Consider the following 20,573-nt stretch of genomic DNA (forward strand, 5'->3'; position numbering starts at 1 on the left):
GACTCATCCCACAAACCTGGGATCCAACTCTCTCAACTCAACCCTACAGATCATGGTTTCCCTGATACGCGTATGGGTCCTGTGCTTTCAGTAGTACGGGCCCATACTGCCTTCCACACCTACCCATATTTGTATGAAGTACTACCACAATACCCTAGAGAACATGCATAACAACTATCAACCCTCACCACAAGAGGAACACTGAGAATCTCCCATAAGGGACCCTAGGCTACAGGCATCACAAATTAGGCAACATTATCATGAAATCCTGAAGATCCCTAGCCTAACTCTAGCATGCTGTTCTATCAAAGCTCAATAAAACAAGTGTCATGAATGATAAATTTGGGGTTACTTACTGGCTCCGGCTGATCGTACCTCCGCATCCCCCTTTTACTTAATTTGAAAACCATTTTAATTTCTCTTTTAAAACCTTCCTCGATTTGAGACTAGAGTTACACGAGTGTTCCTCTAATTCACTCAAACCAAGGCTCTGATACCAACTTGTAACGACCAAAATTTCAAAACAATTACAACTTTTCAAAACCACCCATTTTAATAACATTGTTACAAAAAGGTTTTCAATACATTATTTAACAGAGTATTTTTCCTAGGTTCAAATCATAAAACACCAATGCGGGGAACGGTACGATCACGCCTTTGCCTTGCCACAGACTCCTGAGAACCTGAAAACATAAAACCACAACTGTAAGCCCGAAAGCTTAGTGAGATACCCCCAAATATACCAACCACAAATACGCCCTTCCAGGCCACGACCTCCCGGTCCAAAACATATCGCCTTCCGGCCCATATGTGACAACCCCAAATCTATTCCCGTTACAAATCCCATTTTCACTAACGGAATGCGTCACTATACGTTATTTTTTGTAATATTTGGAATCGTCAATAACTGAATATCTAATTATATGCATGTCTTGATATTATCATAAGAAATATAACTCGTATGTGTTAACCCTGTTTAACCTAATAGAGTTGTATTACTTTTTCAACCACTTCACCCGGGTAAAAAGTTTTAACCCTGTTAACTTTAAGCATCGGGTAGCCGTGTATCGGGTGCGATACCCGAGACATATGAAATGAGTGTGCACAACATTTGAACACTCTTTTACCACACATTCACTCTCTCTCACTACTTTCTCTCCCTAGACCCGAAATCGACCCCAATTCCGCTAATTTCCGACTTCCAAACGTAAGTACTCATCCTCTATCTTAAACTAGTCATACTTCACTGAATTTAGAAGCCAAAATCATAGAAATCAAGGACCAAAAAGGAGTTTACGGCCTAAGAAGCTCCTTAGGCCGTAAACCCCCAAAATCATGCCAAAGACCATGTTTTTCCTTCCTTTAAGCTAGTATACTAATTAAGGCATATACCTAGAAGAGTTTGGACACTAAAACACAAGAAATTGATGCTTAAAAAGGAGTTTACGGCCCAAGCTTGTGCTTAGGCCGTAAACACCTCAAACACCCCACAACTCTTTGTTTAAAGCCCCAAAAACTCATTTAGGGTGTTTGGTAATTTGGACTTGACAACAAGGAAGGCTTAAATGCATCAAACAACATCAAACAACATCATTTGGACAGCAAGCCAGATTTTAAATGTTCTTTTGGAACATACTTTTATTAAATCAATTTACTTATAAATTGTAACCATTCTGATATAGTTATATAAGTAAGACTTGGAGGACTTAGGACCGATATCTCGCCTTATTTCCTGTTCTTGTTTGATTGTGGGCTTAGGGTAGTAGTTATCTGTCCGACTGTCGTTGATTTCTTAATTATATAACTTGTATATTAGTATGGGATACTACTAATTCCTCTTTCACTAAAATACTAAAGTCACTAACATGTCAAGAAACATCCCCACTAAGATAACTATAATAGGTATAGTTACGGTTGCTACTGCTACTACTCGCTAAAGTCACTACTCTCTACACTATAATACTCACTAATACCAGGCAATACGCTAGTAAGAGAATACACGATGCTCAATACTATAGGATTTCTACACTATAACAAAAGAGAAAACACTAAACAAACAATAATACACTAACCCACTACGAGATACTCTATTCGCTATCCACTACGCCCGGAGTTTTCCAGCAGGGAGACGACTCTACATGTATAGATCTATACGGGGCAGACGTTATTACATCCCGACTGTTAAGTTCAGTCCGCGCCGTGCAGGCCCAGGGATGCCACTACTTCACTATACTGTGCATGACTGGGAAGGTCATGAGATCCTCTATTATCCTCACTATTAGTAATATGCAAGGAATACACTACAACTACTCTAAAATTCTACACTAAATGCTAAACTACATCCCGAAGTAAGTAAGTATCTATCACTAAAGGAAGCTTGCACCTCTATCACTGGTTACAGGCTTAACCTATTCTATCACATTTACTATTTGGAGATTTGCTAATATACTTTTACAATAAACTGTTTCAAGAAAATGAAGAATGCATACTTTTCACAGATTTTCACTTACAATGTATTTTCTGGAAAATATGGGATTTTCTAAGTTTCTACTACTTATGAGTATAAATGACACATTATTCGCACTAATGTTTTGTATACTAAATCTCACACTAAACTCTTATGAACTCACCAGCTTTATGCTGATATTCGTTTTCAAAATAACTTGTATCTTCAGGTCAAAGATAGACAGGTACAGACGCAACATTTTTGGAGAAGGTGGAGCACACAAGACCCATCTCTTATTTTTGATTACTTTTGGAGTGATTGTTAAACATTACAAAACACACTTGTAATTAAATTCACTATGTAATGCAATGGTTGTATGTTTCTTGTTTTTACTATTATGCAATTGTGATGATACCGTACACTACGTCATCCACCCCAAAACATTTTCCGCCGTTAATCGGTTTTGGGGTGTGACACCATAACATATTGCCTTCCGGCCCATAACATATCGCCTTCCGGCCCATAACATATTGCCTTCCGGCCCATAACACATCGCCTTCCGGCCCATAACATAACAACATACATAACATAACAGAACATAGAACAGCCTTACATATTGGGTCAAACCCCAGACCAAGCAACTGTACACATAGCATATAATCATTCAACAGATCACAGTCAACAATTGATCAGCAGATCACATAGCATATCATTACCCTAACCAAGATACCGGCCTAACTGGTCACTAGCATAACATCACCCTAAGAATCAGTCAATATGCTAATTACACACATACGCCTTTCCAGACCATGACCTTCCGGTCCACATTGCAATGCCTTCCGGCCCACAACATGTAATGTCATAACAACAAACACTGCCCGGATTTCCATCCGATAAAAGGTCGGCCTTGGTGCCGTAAACCCCGTTGATATAGTGAGGATAACTCACCTTGAAACTGCCGACTGAACAGATAACTCAAGCTGCTCCGATCACCGATATGATCTCCACCTCTGGATAGCCACCAATGCACTGAACTCAAACAATAATCAACAATTACCAAAATACCCCTGGAAACCACTGGTCAACCCTTGGTCAAAGACAAGGTCAAAGTCATCACCTGACTGACCCTACTCGCCGAGTCAACCCAATGACTCGCCGAGTTCCCATACTCAGAACTCCACTCAATCCGCGACCTAACTCGCCGAGTCACCCCGAGACTCGCCGAGTCCCACAACTTCTGAGTCTTCTCGCACACAACTCACCGAGTCATCCCTTGACTCACCGATTCTCGACTCAACCAGAGAATATCGGAACTCTTCGACAAGACTCGCCGAGTCCAAGAACAGACTCGCCGAGTCTATGGCTATCTTCAACCTACTCGCCGAGTTGTTCATACAACTCGTCGAGTTCCAGGTCATCTTCAACCGACTCGCTGAGTTGTTCTTCCAACTCGCCGATTCCCAGCTCATCTTCAAGCAACTCGTCGAGTACATCCATGTGACTCGCCGATTACCACCGGTCTGAATCCATTCAGAAGCATTCCAAGCCATGCAATTGCTCCAAAACATAGATCTAGCCTCCTACCACTCATCCATCACGTAAAGTGGAAAACTTTACGTGAATCCTAAGAGATCTAGGCCATTTGCACATTGGGCTAGGGTTTGGGACATGCAAGCTTCACTAAACACTCCAACACAGGAACTTTCATGCTCTCTGATTCTTCTCTACTCCAGATCTGAGGTAGCAACCTCAGATCTAACCTCTAGACTTCCAATTCCACCCATAGACAAGTTCCCACAAACCCCAAAATGAAGAAATAACATAACAATAGCGAGTGATGAACATCTCTCGGAACTGATCCCATGATACCACAGCCCTCTGCGCATCTGAATATGACCCCGTGGTCAATCTCCACCAATCCTTCGCCCCGAGCCTCAACAGGTTCAGAGCACACCTCACCCTCTGATCAGCAGGGCATAAACACGTGAAGAAACACCCCTCCACGTCTGATAACCATCTCATAGCGACAATCGGGTCCTAAACTCCATCGAATGTGGGAGGCTTCGTATAATAGAAGTCCCAATACTGAAAACCCCGACTAGCTCCTCCCCCTGCCGCTGCTACAGCCGTTGTAGCCATCGCGACAGCCGTCTCTGCGAGAGCTGCATAACGCTCATCAAAATACTCAACCATGGCGGTCTTGATCGACCCAAATAGTCCCGGCAACTCAGCCTGGAATAATGCAGCAACCTCATCATGCAGGATCTCGTGAATCCTCGCATCCAACTCGCTCGTGCTCATCTGATCGATAACCTCAGACGGCACCGATCCACCCGGAACTCGCTCTCCAGCTCCCGATCCTGATCCGGATCCACTCTCATCATGCCTCAGAATCTCCATACTGAAAAACACCATACCAAATCTCAGACTCATCCCACAAACCTGGGATCCAACTCTCTCAACTCAACCCTACAGATCATGGTTTCCCTGATACGCGTATGGGTCCTGTGCTTTCAGTAGTACGGGCCCATACTACCTTCCACACCTACCCATATTTGTATGAAGTACTACCACAATACCCTAGAGAACATGCATAACAACTATCAACCCTCACCACAAGAGGAACACTGAGAATCTCCCATAAGGGACCCTAGGCTACAGGCATCACAAATTAGGCAACATTATCATGAAATCCTGAAGATCCCTAGCCTAACTCTAGCATGCTGTTCTATCAAAGCTCAATAAAACAAGTGTCATGAATGATAAATTTGGGGTTACTTACTGGCTCCGGCTGATCGTACCTCCGCATCCCCCTTTTACTTAATTTGAAAACCATTTTAATTTCTCTTTTAAAACCTTCCTCGATTTGAGACTAGAGTTACACGAGTGTTCCTCTAATTCACTCAAACCAAGGCTCTGATACCAACTTGTAACGACCAAAATTTCAAAACAATTACAACTTTTCAAAACCACCCATTTTAATAACATTGTTACAAAAAGGTTTTCAATACATTATTTAACAGAGTATTTTTCCTAGGTTCAAATCATAAAACACCAATGCGGGGAACGGTACGATCACGCCTTTGCCTTGCCACAGACTCCTGAGAACCTGAAAACATAAAACCACAACTGTAAGCCCGAAAGCTTAGTGAGATACCCCCAAATATACCAACCACAAATACGCCCTTCCAGGCCACGACCTCCCGGTCCAAAACATATCGCCTTCCGGCCCATATGTGACAACCCCAAATCTATTCCCGTTACAAATCCCATTTTCACTAACGGAATGCGTCACTATACGTTATTTTTTGTAATATTTGGAATCGTCAATAACTGAATATCTAATTATATGCATGTCTTGATATTATCATAAGAAATATAACTCGTATGTGTTAACCCTGTTTAACCTAATAGAGTTGTATTACTTTTTCAACCACTTCACCCGGGTAAAAAGTTTTAACCCTGTTAACTTTAAGCATCGGGTAGCCGTGTATCGGGTGCGATACCCGAGACATATGAAATGAGTGTGCACAACATTTGAACACTCTTTTACCACACATTCACTCTCTCTCACTACTTTCTCTCCCTAGACCCGAAATCGACCCCAATTCCGCTAATTTCCGACTTCCAAACGTAAGTACTCATCCTCTATCTTAAACTAGTCATACTTCACTGAATTTAGAAGCCAAAATCATAGAAATCAAGGACCAAAAAGGAGTTTACGGCCTAAGAAGCTCCTTAGGCCGTAAACCCCCAAAATCATGCCAAAGACCATGTTTTTCCTTCCTTTAAGCTAGTATACTAATTAAGGCATATACCTAGAAGAGTTTGGACACTAAAACACAAGAAATTGATGCTTAAAAAGGAGTTTACGGCCCAAGCTTGTGCTTAGGCCGTAAACACCTCAAACACCCCACAACTCTTTGTTTAAAGCCCCAAAAACTCATTTAGGGTGTTTGGTAATTTGGACTTGACAACAAGGAAGGCTTAAATGCATCAAACAACATCATTTGAACACAAAAAGAGGAGTTTACGGCCAAGGCTAAGCTTGGGCCGTAAACACCCATGTTTTTGTGTCAAACAAGTCCCTAAACCACTCAAATGCATGTAAGGAATTTATCTAAGACCTTTGGAGGTGTGTTGTACCATTAAACTTCACATTTGGAGGAAAAATGAAGAGTTTACGGCCAAGGATATTCTTGGGCCGTAAACTCCCCAAATTTCATGCCAAATTGTCCCAAAACTCATTATAGGGCCTTCTAGGATTTGTCTAAGGTGAATAAGAGCATGTTGTACCATTAAAACATACATCTTGAAGGATTTAATGGAGTTTACGGCCCAAGAAAAAGTCTTGGCCGTAAACTCCCCAAAAATGTCACAAATTAAGAGTTTAATCCCTCCCTTTTGGTCCAAAACACATACCATTAAAGTAAGGAAGTGAAATAAGGCCTTAAACATACATTTTGGAGTACCACATGAGTTTACGGCCAAGCCTAGGGGGCTTACGGCCGTAAACTACCAAAGGGTGGCCTTTAGGCCATAAAATCCAAGGGAGTGAGCTCATGGACCCTCCCGTAAATCATTCATGGCCTTGTACCACTCCCGGGAACCCTTCCTAGGCCCTAAAACCCCGAAAACGATGCTAGAATGCCCAAATACTATAATGACAAGCATAAGATGATTAACTTCTTGTAAAATACATATTTCATATGAAATTAGGGTCCTAAAAGGTGCTCAAGTCGTTATTTGGTACCAAGCGCTCAACCGACTCTTTTACCCGATTTACCCGGTTCACCCGAATTACGCGATTTCAGGTGAGTTCATACCCCTTTAATGAACCTTTCAAATGTTTTAAATGTGTTAGGGGGGAGACACAAGTTGCTTATAAATGTTTATGGAAAGTTTTACAGAACGATTTCCGCGTTACAAGGATTAATCACATGTGATTCACTATCCTCAGTTCAAATCACATGTGATTTATCACTATGCCTTATAAACAAATTTTTTTACATTTTTAAAACTATTTTTGGACAGCAAGCCAGATTTTAAATGTTCTTTTGGAACATACTTTTATTAAATCAATTTACTTATAAATTGTAACCATTCTGATATAGTTATATAAGTAAGACTTGGAGGACTTAGGACCGATATCTCGCCTTATTTCCTGTTCTTGTTTGATTGTGGGCTTAGGGTAGTAGTTATCTGTCCGACTGTCGTTGATTTCTTAATTATATAACTTGTATATTAGTATGGGATACTACTAATTCCTCTTTCACTAAAATACTAAAGTCACTAACATGTCAAGAAACATCCCCACTAAGATAACTATAATAGGTATAGTTACGGTTGCTACTGCTACTACTCGCTAAAGTCACTACTCTCTACACTATAATACTCACTAATACCAGGAAATACGCTAGTAAGAGAATACACGATGCTCAATACTATAGGATTTCTACACTATAACAAAAGAGAAAACACTAAACAAACAATAATACACTAACCCACTACGAGATACTCTATTCGCTATCCACTACGCCCGGAGTTTTCCAGCAGGGAGACGACTCTACATGTATAGATCTATACGGGGCAGACGTTATTACATCCCGACTGTTAAGTTCAGTCCGCGCCGTGCAGGCCCAGGGATGCCACTACTTCACTATACTGTGCATGACTGGGAAGGTCATGAGATCCTCTATTATCCTCACTATTAGTAATATGCAAGGAATACACTACAACTACTCTAAAATTCTACACTAAATGCTAAACTACATCCCGAAGTAAGTAAGTATCTATCACTAAAGGAAGCTTGCACCTCTATCACTGGTTACAGGCTTAACCTATTCTATCACATTTACTATTTGGAGATTTGCTAATATACTTTTACAATAAACTGTTTCAAGAAAATGAAGAATGCATACTTTTCACAGATTTTCACTTACAATGTATTTTCTGGAAAATATGGGATTTTCTAAGTTTCTACTACTTATGAGTATAAATGACACATTATTCGCACTAATGTTTTGTATACTAAATCTCACACTAAACTCTTATGAACTCACCAGCTTTATGCTGATATTCGTTTTCAAAATAACTTGTATCTTCAGGTCAAAGATAGACAGGTACAGACGCAACATTTTTGGAGAAGGTGGAGCACACAAGACCCATCTCTTATTTTTGATTACTTTTGGAGTGATTGTTAAACATTACAAAACACACTTGTAATTAAATTCACTATGTAATGCAATGGTTGTATGTTTCTTGTTTTTACTATTATGCAATTGTGATGATACCTTACACTACGTCATCCACCCCGAAACATTTTCCGCCGTTAATCGGTTTTGGGTTGTGACACCATAACATATTGCCTTCCGGCCCATAACATATCGCCTTCCGGCCCATAACATATTGCCTTCCGGCCCATAACACATCGCCTTCCGGCCCATAACATAACAACATACATAACATAACAGAACATAGAACAGCCTTACATATTGGGTCAAACCCCAGACCAAGCAACTGTACACATAGCATATAATCATTCAACAGATCACAGTCAACAATTGATCAGCAGATCACATAGCATATCATTACCCTAACCAAGATACCGGCCTAACTGGTCACTAGCATAACATCACCCTAAGAATCAGTCAATATGCTAATTACACACATACGCCTTTCCAGACCATGACCTTCCGGTCCACATTGCAATGCCTTCCGGCCCACAACATGTAATGTCATAACAACAAACACTGCCCGGATTTCCATCCGATAAAAGGTCGGCCTTGGTGCCGTAAACCCCGTTGATATAGTGAGGATAACTCACCTTGAAACTGCCGACTGAACAGATAACTCAAGCTGCTCCGATCACCGATATGATCTCCACCTCTGGATAGCCACCAATGCACTGAACTCAAACAATAATCAACAATTACCAAAATACCCCTGGAAACCACTGGTCAACCCTTGGTCAAAGACAAGGTCAAAGTCATCACCTGACTGACCCTACTCGCCGAGTCAACCCAATGACTCGCCGAGTTCCCATACTCAGAACTCCACTCAATCCGCGACCTAACTCGCCGAGTCACCCCGAGACTCGCCGAGTCCCACAACTTCTGAGTCTTCTCGCACACAACTCACCGAGTCATCCCTTGACTCACCGATTCTCGACTCAACCAGAGAATATCGGAACTCTTCGACAAGACTCGCCGAGTCCAAGAACAGACTCGCCGAGTCTATGGCTATCTTCAACCTACTCGCCGAGTTGTTCATACAACTCGTCGAGTTCCAGGTCATCTTCAACCGACTCGCTGAGTTGTTCTTCCAACTCGCCGATTCCCAGCTCATCTTCAAGCAACTCGTCGAGTACATCCATGTGACTCGCCGATTACCACCGGTCTGAATCCATTCAGAAGCATTCCAAGCCATGCAATTGCTCCAAAACATAGATCTAGCCTCCTACCACTCATCCATCACGTAAAGTGGAAAACTTTACGTGAATCCTAAGAGATCTAGGCCATTTGCACATTGGGCTAGGGTTTGGGACATGCAAGCTTCACTAAACACTCCAACACAGGAACTTTCATGCTCTCTGATTCTTCTCTACTCCAGATCTGAGGTAGCAACCTCAGATCTAACCTCTAGACTTCCAATTCCACCCATAGACAAGTTCCCACAAACCCCAAAATGAAGAAATAACATAACAATAGCGAGTGATGAACATCTCTCGGAACTGATCCCATGATACCACAGCCCTCTGCGCATCTGAATATGACCTCGTGGTCAATCTCCACCAATCCTTCGCCCCGAGCCTCAACAGGTTCAGAGCACACCTCACCCTCTGATCAGCAGGGCATAAACACGTGAAGAAACACCCCTCCACGTCTGATAACCATCTCATAGCGACAATCGGGTCCTAAACTCCATCGAATGTGGGAGGCTTCGTATAATAGAAGTCCCAATACTGAAAACCCCGACTAGCTCCTCCCCCTGCCGCTGCTACAGCCGTTGTAGCCATCGCGACAGCCGTCTCTGCGAGAGCTGCATAACGCTCATCAAAATACTCAACCATGGCGGTCTTGATCGACCCAAATAGTCCCGGCAACTCAGCCTGGAATAATGCAACAACCTCATCATGCAGGATCTCGTGAATCCTCGCATCCAACTCGCTCGTGCTCATCTGATCGATAACCTCAGACGGCACCGATCCACCCGGAACTCGCTCTCCAGCTCCCGATCCTGATCTGGATCCACTCTCATCATGCCTCAGAATCTCCATACTGAAAAACACCATACCAAATCTCAGACTCATCCCACAAACCTGGGATCCAACTCTCTCAACTCAACCCTACAGATCATGGTTTCCCTGATACGCGTATGGGTCCTGTGCTTTCAGTAGTACGGGCCCATACTACCTTCCACACCTACCCATATTTGTATGAAGTACTACCACAATACCCTAGAGAACATGCATAACAACTATCAACCCTCACCACAAGAGGAACACTGAGAATCTCCCATAAGGGACCCTAGGCTACAGGCATCACAAATTAGGCAACATTATCATGAAATCCTGAAGATCCCTAGCCTAACTCTAGCATGCTGTTCTATCAAAGCTCAATAAAACAAGTGTCATGAATGATAAATTTGGGGTTACTTACTGGCTCCGGCTGATCGTACCTCCGCATCCCCCTTTTACTTAATTTGAAAACCATTTTAATTTCTCTTTTAAAACCTTCCTCGATTTGAGACTAGAGTTACACGAGTGTTCCTCTAATTCACTCAAACCAAGGCTCTGATACCAACTTGTAACGACCAAAATTTCAAAACAATTACAACTTTTCAAAACCACCCATTTTAATAACATTGTTACAAAAAGGTTTTCAATACATTATTTAACAGAGTATTTTTCCTAGGTTCAAATCATAAAACACCAATGCGGGGAACGGTACGATCACGCCTTTGCCTTGCCACAGACTCCTGAGAACCTGAAAACATAAAACCACAACTGTAAGCCCGAAAGCTTAGTGAGATACCCCCAAATATACCAACCACAAATACGCCCTTCCAGGCCACGACCTCCCGGTCCAAAACATATCGCCTTCCGGCCCATATGTGACAACCCCAAATCTATTCCCGTTACAAATCCCATTTTCACTAACGGAATGCGTCACTATACGTTATTTTTTGTAATATTTGGAATCGTCAATAACTGAATATCTAATTATATGCATGTCTTGATATTATCATAAGAAATATAACTCGTATGTGTTAACCCTGTTTAACCTAATAGAGTTGTATTACTTTTTCAACCACTTCACCCGGGTAAAAAGTTTTAACCCTGTTAACTTTAAGCATCGGGTAGCCGTGTATCGGGTGCGATACCCGAGACATATGAAATGAGTGTGCACAACATTTGAACACTCTTTTACCACACATTCACTCTCTCTCACTACTTTCTCTCCCTAGACCCGAAATCGACCCCAATTCCGCTAATTTCCGACTTCCAAACGTAAGTACTCATCCTCTATCTTAAACTAGTCATACTTCACTGAATTTAGAAGCCAAAATCATAGAAATCAAGGACCAAAAAGGAGTTTACGGCCTAAGAAGCTCCTTAGGCCGTAAACCCCCAAAATCATGCCAAAGACCATGTTTTTCCTTCCTTTAAGCTAGTATACTAATTAAGGCATATACCTAGAAGAGTTTGGACACTAAAACACAAGAAATTGATGCTTAAAAAGGAGTTTACGGCCCAAGCTTGTGCTTAGGCCGTAAACACCTCAAACACCCCACAACTCTTTGTTTAAAGCCCCAAAAACTCATTTAGGGTGTTTGGTAATTTGGACTTGACAACAAGGAAGGCTTAAATGCATCAAACAACATCATTTGAACACAAAAAGAGGAGTTTACGGCCAAGGCTAAGCTTGGGCCGTAAACACCCATGTTTTTGTGTCAAACAAGTCCCTAAACCACTCAAATGCATGTAAGGAATTTATCTAAGACCTTTGGAGGTGTGTTGTACCATTAAACTTCACATTTGGAGGAAAAATGAAGAGTTTACGGCCAAGGATATTCTTGGGCCGTAAACTCCCCAAATTTCATGCCAAATTGTCCCAAAACTCATTATAGGGCCTTCTAGGATTTGTCTAAGGTGAATAAGAGCATGTTGTACCATTAAAACATACATCTTGAAGGATTTAATGGAGTTTACGGCCCAAGAAAAAGTCTTGGCCGTAAACTCCCCAAAAATGTCACAAATTAAGAGTTTAATCCCTCCCTTTTGGTCCAAAACACATACCATTAAAGTAAGGAAGTGAAATAAGGCCTTAAACATACATTTTGGAGTACCACATGAGTTTACGGCCAAGCCTAGGGGGCTTACGGCCGTAAACTACCAAAGGGTGGCCTTTAGGCCATAAAATCCAAGGGAGTGAGCTCATGGACCCTCCCGTAAATCATTCATGGCCTTGTACCACTCCCGGGAACCCTTCCTAGGCCCTAAAACCCCGAAAACGATGCTAGAATGCCCAAATACTATAATGACAAGCATAAGATGATTAACTTCTTGTAAAATACATATTTCATATGAAATTAGGGTCCTAAAAGGTGCTCAAGTCGTTATTTGGTACCAAGCGCTCAACCGACTCTTTTACCCGATTTACCCGGTTCACCCGAATTACGCGATTTCAGGTGAGTTCATACCCCTTTAATGAACCTTTCAAATGTTTTAAATGTGTTAGGGGGGAGATACAAGTTGCTTATAAATGTTTATGGAAAGTTTTACAGAACGATTTCCGCGTTACAAGGATTAATCACATGTGATTCACTATCCTCAGTTCAAATCACATGTGATTTATCACTATGCCTTATAAACAAATTTTTTTACATTTTTAAAACTATTTTTGGACAGCAAGCCAGATTTTAAATGTTCTTTTGGAAAATACTTTTATTAAATCAATTTACTTATAAATTGTAACCATTCTGATATAGTTATATAAGTAAGACTTGGAGGACTTAGGACCGATATCTCGCCTTATTTCCTGTTCTTGTTTGATTGTGGGCTTAGGGTAGTAGTTATCTGTCCGACTGTCATTGATTTCTTAATTATATAACTTGTATATTAGTATGGGATACTACTAATTCCTCTTTCACTAAAATACTAAAGTCACTAACATGTCAAGAAACATCCCCACTAAGATAACTATAATAGGTATAGTTACGGTTGCTACTGCTACTACTCGCTAAAGTCACTACTCTCTACACTATAATACTCACTAATACCAGGCAATACGCTAGTAAGAGAATACACGATGCTCAATACTATAGGATTTCTACACTATAACAAAAGAGAAAACACTAAACAAAACAATAATACACTAACCCACTACGAGATACTCTATTCGCTATCCACTACGCCCGGAGTTTTCCAGCAGGGAGACGACTCTACATGTATAGATCTATACGGGGCAGACGTTATTACATCCCGACTGTTAAGTTCAGTCCGCGCCGTGCAGGCCCAGGGATGCCACTACTTCACTATACTGTGCATGACTGGGAAGGTCATGAGATCCTCTATTATCCTCACTATTAGTAATATGCAAGGAATACACTACAACTACTCTAAAATTCTACACTAAATGCTAAACTACATCCCGAAGTAAGTAAGTATCTATCACTAAAGGAAGCTTGCACCTCTATCACTGGTTACATGCTTAACCTATTCTATCACATTTACTATTTGGAGATTTGCTAATATACTTTTACAATAAACTGTTTCAAGAAAATGAAGAATGCATACTTTTCACAGATTTTCACTTACAATGTATTTTCTGGAAAATATGGGATTTTCTAAGTTTCTACTACTTATGAGTATAAATGACACATTATTCGCACTAATGTTTTGTATACTAAATCTCACACTAAACTCTTATGAACTCACCAGCTTTATGCTGATATTCGTTTTCAAAATAACTTGTATCTTCAGGTCAAAGATAGACAGGTACAGACGCAACATTTTTGGAGAAGGTGGAGCACACAAGACCCATCTCTTATTTTTGATTACTTTTGGAGTGATTGTTAAACATTACAAAACACACTTGTAATTAAATTCACTATGTAATGCAATTGTCACAACTGTAAATTTTGAGCCATGTAATCTATACATTCAAGTTAATGTGAATCAAAAACTTCAAGTAAATACATTACACAAGTACTACAAGTAGTCATCAAACAATTGGAAAACCCTAGAAGTCCTTGTTAAGTCCATTTTGGATTAGGACTCCCTTATTGGATCCAAATGGACCAATAAGTTTCCAATTAGACTATCATGGGCTTAGAACCCTAATTGGGCTCTAATTGGACCCAGTCTTATTTATTTTAACATTTTAGGTCATGTTGGGCTTATAATGAAATGAATTGAAAGCTTTGGGCCATGAATAACCTAAACTAGTCCAATAAAAAAATAAAAATCATACTACATTCTTTTAAGCATAAAACACACTCTAACTAACTAACTCAAACTTTGGGCTTAAGGGAAAAAGCCCAAATTTTTCTTTTCCCTTTTTAAAAAATCTCGGCCCAAAGGCCCAAACCCAAAGAGAAATGGAAGTGTTGACTTAATGCATGCCACCTCATCTTTACCCATAGGATATCCAAGCAACATCTCATGCCTCCATGCAAGCATCACTTCAAAAATCACTTCTTTCTCTTCCTCTCTCTCACTCTCGGCCACATCTCAAACACACACACACATTTCACAAATTCCCTCAAAGAACATTCAAGAACAACTTTCCCTCTCCACTCAAAAATCTCGAGTTCTAGGAAGCATTCAAGAGGAAATCTCCACAATATTCTTCATCTAAGGTAAGATTATGCATAGATCTATGGTTTAAATTCTTTTGTTATCAAAATCCTTTCCTAATCTATACAAAAATCGTGATCTTGCATCCTAGAACCATCTCAAAACTCGAGATCTTCATCAAAGGGAGCTAAGGCCAAAAACACTTCATTTTTCTTCAAGAACCGAAACTACCCCCCAAGGTGAGCTTCATACCCCCTATTTTCTGTTTTTATGAGTTTTGTGGGGGGGGGGAATACAAGTGAAAGTGTAGATCTATATATGTTTGTATGCCTTGTATGATTTCCATGCTTATATGTATGCTTTTATGTGTTTTAATGTTGGATCTAGCCATTAAACCCCTCAAAACCGAGATATAACTCATGTTTTATGATTTTAGCTTCAAATATATTTCTACATATAAAGTGATACAAGAAAAATAGCTAAGTGGTTAGTAACAATTTTCTTTAAGCTAAAAACACACATTTTGGGCCAAAAATGTGAAAAATACAAAATTAAGGGCCCAAATTGACATTTCACAGATTCTGATGGATGAAATGTGCCAAAACAGTTTCCATAAAACTATTTCTGGAATTCTATTCAATTAGAGGATTAAAAACATAAATTTCAAGCTTATTGGGCTAAAAATGAAAATTTCGGCCCAAGGAGGCCCATTATGCGAATTTTTCTGTTTTGGAGGGCCAAAACTGTGAATTTCTGTAAAACAGTGGACTATAAGTGTCCCAAATCCTTTTCAAAGGTTTAAAATGCTTTTTGAATTTAAAAAGGACCAAAGTTGCAAAAATTTTCCAATTTGGGCCAAAATTGTCAAAATTGCGAAAAGAAGGGCTAAAACCGAGAAAAACTACATTTTCAGGGACTTAAACTGTTTTCTATGAAAAATATGCTGGAAAATATTAATTTCAATAATTTTTGGTGTTAAAATGTCAAGAAAAATAGTTTAAGGACCAAACCGGGAAATATTACATAAAAAGGGTTGAAAATGTAAATTTTACAAATAATGAGGGGCTGAAAACAGAAATATTTCAAGGCTAATTCAATATGTACAATTTGATCAAATAATGACACCGCGACTATCGACGAAATACAACTCATTACAATACCAAAAGTCGTTGCTAAACGAATTGGCTCGGTCTCGAGCCAATGGAAATCTACAACTACTAACTCTTCGATACTACGATTCATACAAATAACGTTTGGTAATACATATACATACGAGTGTGCACAGACGTCTACGAAGTGTTGAGTTTCACCGACTTGGCACAACGTAGAGTGACTTTCAATGGCTTGTACCACTGGTCCCCAAGGGTCCTTGGTATTGCTAGAAGAGTCTGCATATTTTACGAGGCGGGTCGGGGACCCCTCGCACGCATATTTTCCCCAACCGGTTAATGGAGTCACCGGGGTCTTCGTGACCTCTTTCTCTTCGGATGTGGGACTACACCTAGTCCAGGCGATTGGATAACGCGATTAGTACTGACGACGCCTTCGGAGTCGTTAGTATAACTATAAACTAGGCGTTTGTGTAACGCGGGTTTGTAGTAAATAATCCTGCTCGAGAACCTTCCAACGTCGCCTGGGACTGACACTATACGCTACATAATGGTTTCAACGTAACTTCATGTAACTCAAGGAACTAGGAGAACATCGGGTTTTCCTAGGGTTTTCAATACATACAGATTTGAAAGGCATACATTTCAAATAAACATTTTTTTTACAAGTATAGAAACAAACAAGCATACCTATGGATCTTCACAAACGTTTTCGAAAGCTTTTCTTTTCAGAAAATATCGGATTTTCTGGTGGATTTTCAAACAGTACAAACATTCGCTTTCAAACACTACTTATGAACTCACCAACATTTCATATGTTGACGTTTTTCAAAATACTTGTATTCTCAGGGAACCAGTGAATCAAGGGAAATCATATTCAGTGACGGTTGCAGTTTATTTTTGAATGAATGGAACAAATTAATTTTTGGGAATGTAATGTTTTAAACAATGTATGACATGTAAACACTACTGGTTGTACTATGTAATGAATGGTGACGAATGTTGTTATGTTTCATATATATTCAATGTTATGGTATGCAATTGAGTCACGACAGCCCCCGGACGTTTCCGCCGTCTGGTTCGGGGGTGTGACAGGTTGGTATCAGAGCTTTTTTTATAGTGAACTAGCATGTCGAGCCATACATTGATATGCAACTATAAACCAAAAAGAAGGACTAACATAACTCTGAACAAAACAAATGAATAAAATACACTTGCTTGCATTAGGAATAAGGATCCAACGCTGAATCAAACACAATAACACTGGTATCTCGGTTAACTCGGGACTGTTCTTAGTGATACCAAGGAGTGAATGTAGCCTGATCAACTACATTCTCTACAAGGTAAAACTAACACACGTCTTGATGAGATCGGGATAGCCAGGGAACCTAAAAATTTTACCCTTTATCACCCAAACAAAGAATGATTGCTTAGTCTGTGTAATAGTCATAGTACCCTAGGAATAATGTAGCATAATTACGTACTCGCGCAGACAGCATGGCTGGTTTTCATCACCCTGGAGACCCCTACTTCCCTAATCAGGGAAACAACGGGTGGCTAGAGGAGGAGGAGCCTGAGGAAGAGCCTGAAGAAGAACCTGAGGAGGACCCCGAAGAGGAATCAGACGGGGAACCGGAGGCAGAAGTCGAGGGCGAGCCTGCCGAACCCGAAGAAGACGAAGAACCTTTCGGAGAGGAGCTCGATGACATCGAAGGGGGTGATTCGGACGCAGAGTCCGAGGTCATCGATCCCCCTTACCCGATCAGGGTGCCTGCTTATCGTGTGGGACCCACTGGACCTACCCCTCCTTAGGGCATTGATCTTTGGAGATGGAGCAGACATCAGGGACAGCGACCCCCGTTTGGCATGTCACGTGAGTTCTTTGACTTGAGGGACGGAGGACCGGCCGACCGAGCCCTACCGGTCATGGTGAGACGATTACGGGACACCGGCGACCTTGCTCAGGACACTGCTGATCAAGTACGCCAGCTGTGGACTAGGGTCGAGCGTGCGGAACAGGAGACGCGTGACGTCCTCCGGGAGTTTCACATGAGGCAGGTAAGGTGGGAATCTCGACTCCAGGATGCAGAACGCTTGGTGGCTCGTCTTCGGGGAGCGTCCACATCTTCGGCACCACCTCCTGACGCAGCTCATCGCGGTTAGGGATAGACCTATCGTAGTAGGATATTAGTAACTATGTTATGTACTCCGGCTCTATGTTTAAGTGACTACACTACTCATGGAGCCGTTATGCTGTCGGATTAGTGTTACTTATGTATGCTCTTATGAGCAAATTTTCTTGTACTAAACACGGATAATATTAATAAACTTTTGTGTGTTTTGCTATGATATTCTCAGTTGCTATGTGTTGAGACGTTATGATTGTATGCTTGATGATAGTAATGTTTAGGTTCGTACCCTACACCTAGTTAGTAGGATCATAACCTCACCGAAACCACGTACACTCAACATCTTTCCGTTTCATGACAGAAAGATGCCTCGCCCAGCTACTCGCGGAAATCCCGAACCAACCCCGCCCGAAGTGGACTCCACTGCTTTCCAGGCAGCCGTGTCTGCTGCAGTCACAGCGGCTATGGCACAACTTCACCGAGGGAACAACGGAGGAGGTAACGGGCAAGGATCCGGAAGTTCGAACAACGGGACGAACCAAGGACTCACTAAAACGTGCACCTACAAGGATTTTGCGAACGCTAAACCCCGAACTTTCAACGGCACTGGGGGAGTGATCGCTCTAAAGCGATGGATCGAGAAGGTAGAGTCGGTGTTCGAGATATGCGAGTGCCCCGAGCAGATGAAGGTGAAGTTCGCGGCCTGCACTTTTGTGGACCAAGCAGTCACTTGGTGGAATGGTCACATAGAAGCTATGACACTTCCTGTCGCCAACTCTATACCCTGGACAGAAATGAAAGAGATGTTGACGGCTGAGTACTGCCCCCGAGGTGAAATACAGAAGATGGAGCAGGAGCTGTGGAATCTCACGGTGCAGAATGGGAACATCGATGCTTACATATCGAGATTCAGCGAACTATCCCTGTTGTGCCCGGGTATGATCACATCAGAGGGAAAGAAGATTGAACGATTCATTTGGGGACTGACATCCCCCATTCAAGGGAATGTGATAGCTGCAAACCCTGAAACTTTTGACAGTGCGAAGAGATTGGCAAAGAGGCTATATGATCATAACCACAAAAGGGCGAGAAACCGGTAGAGACTGAGAAGAAGAAGGAGAGTGATGGTAAGAAAGGATGGAACCACAAGAGAAAGGGACGTCAGGGCCCCGAGACCTCTAAAAGGCAGCAAACGGTGGCAGTTCACGCTGTCACTGCGCCGGTTCCAGTCACCCCACATGCTCCAGCCTCAGCTGCTTCCAATACTTCAAGACCCTATTCCGGTAATGCTCCCAAGTGCAATAAGTGCAGTTTCCATCATCATGGAGAATGTAAGGAGTTCCATTGCACCAGTTGCAACCGAAGGGGACACACTGCAAAGTTCTGCAGGACTTATCCTTCTCAGAACCAGAGTCAGGGAAACAACCAGAATAACAACAACAACCACCGCAATACCAACAACACCAATGCCGGCGGCAACAACGCAGGGCCTAGCCACACCTGTTTCGGGTGTGGAAGGACGGGACATTTCCGTCGAGATTTCCCTAACAACAACAACAACTCAGGAAATAGAGGAGCAGGAAGAATGCTGACTATGGGTCAGAGTGATGCAGTTCAGGACCCCGCAGTTGTGACCGGTACGTTCCTCCTAAACCACATTTATGCATGCATCTTATTTGATACTGGAGCGGAGCGAAGTTTCGTGAGCGAGAAGTTTAAACATTTACTAAAACAACAACCCCAGAAGCTAAATGAAACCTATACGGTGGAAATGGCCAATGGGAAAACCGAATCCACTAGGGAGATCTACTTCGGATGTACCCTAACCCTTAACCAGCACGTCTTTCGAATAGACCTAATGCCAGTATCAATTAGGAGTTTTGATGTGATTATCGGCATGGATTGGTTAAGCCCCCACCATGCTGAGATTATGTGCCACGAGAAGGCCGTTCGCCTTCGTCTCCCAAATCACGAAACCCTAGTAATTTACGGAGACAAACCTAGCACGAATCTTCGTCTTATCTCGTGCATCAAAGCACAAAAACATCTGCGGAAGAACAACTTAGCGTTCTTGGCTCACATAGTGG

Source organism: Lactuca serriola, chromosome 8 (assembly GCF_051521515.1).
Source record: "Lactuca serriola cultivar US96UC23 chromosome 8, Lser_US96UC23_V15, whole genome shotgun sequence".
Lineage (NCBI taxonomy): Eukaryota > Viridiplantae > Streptophyta > Magnoliopsida > Asterales > Asteraceae > Lactuca > Lactuca serriola.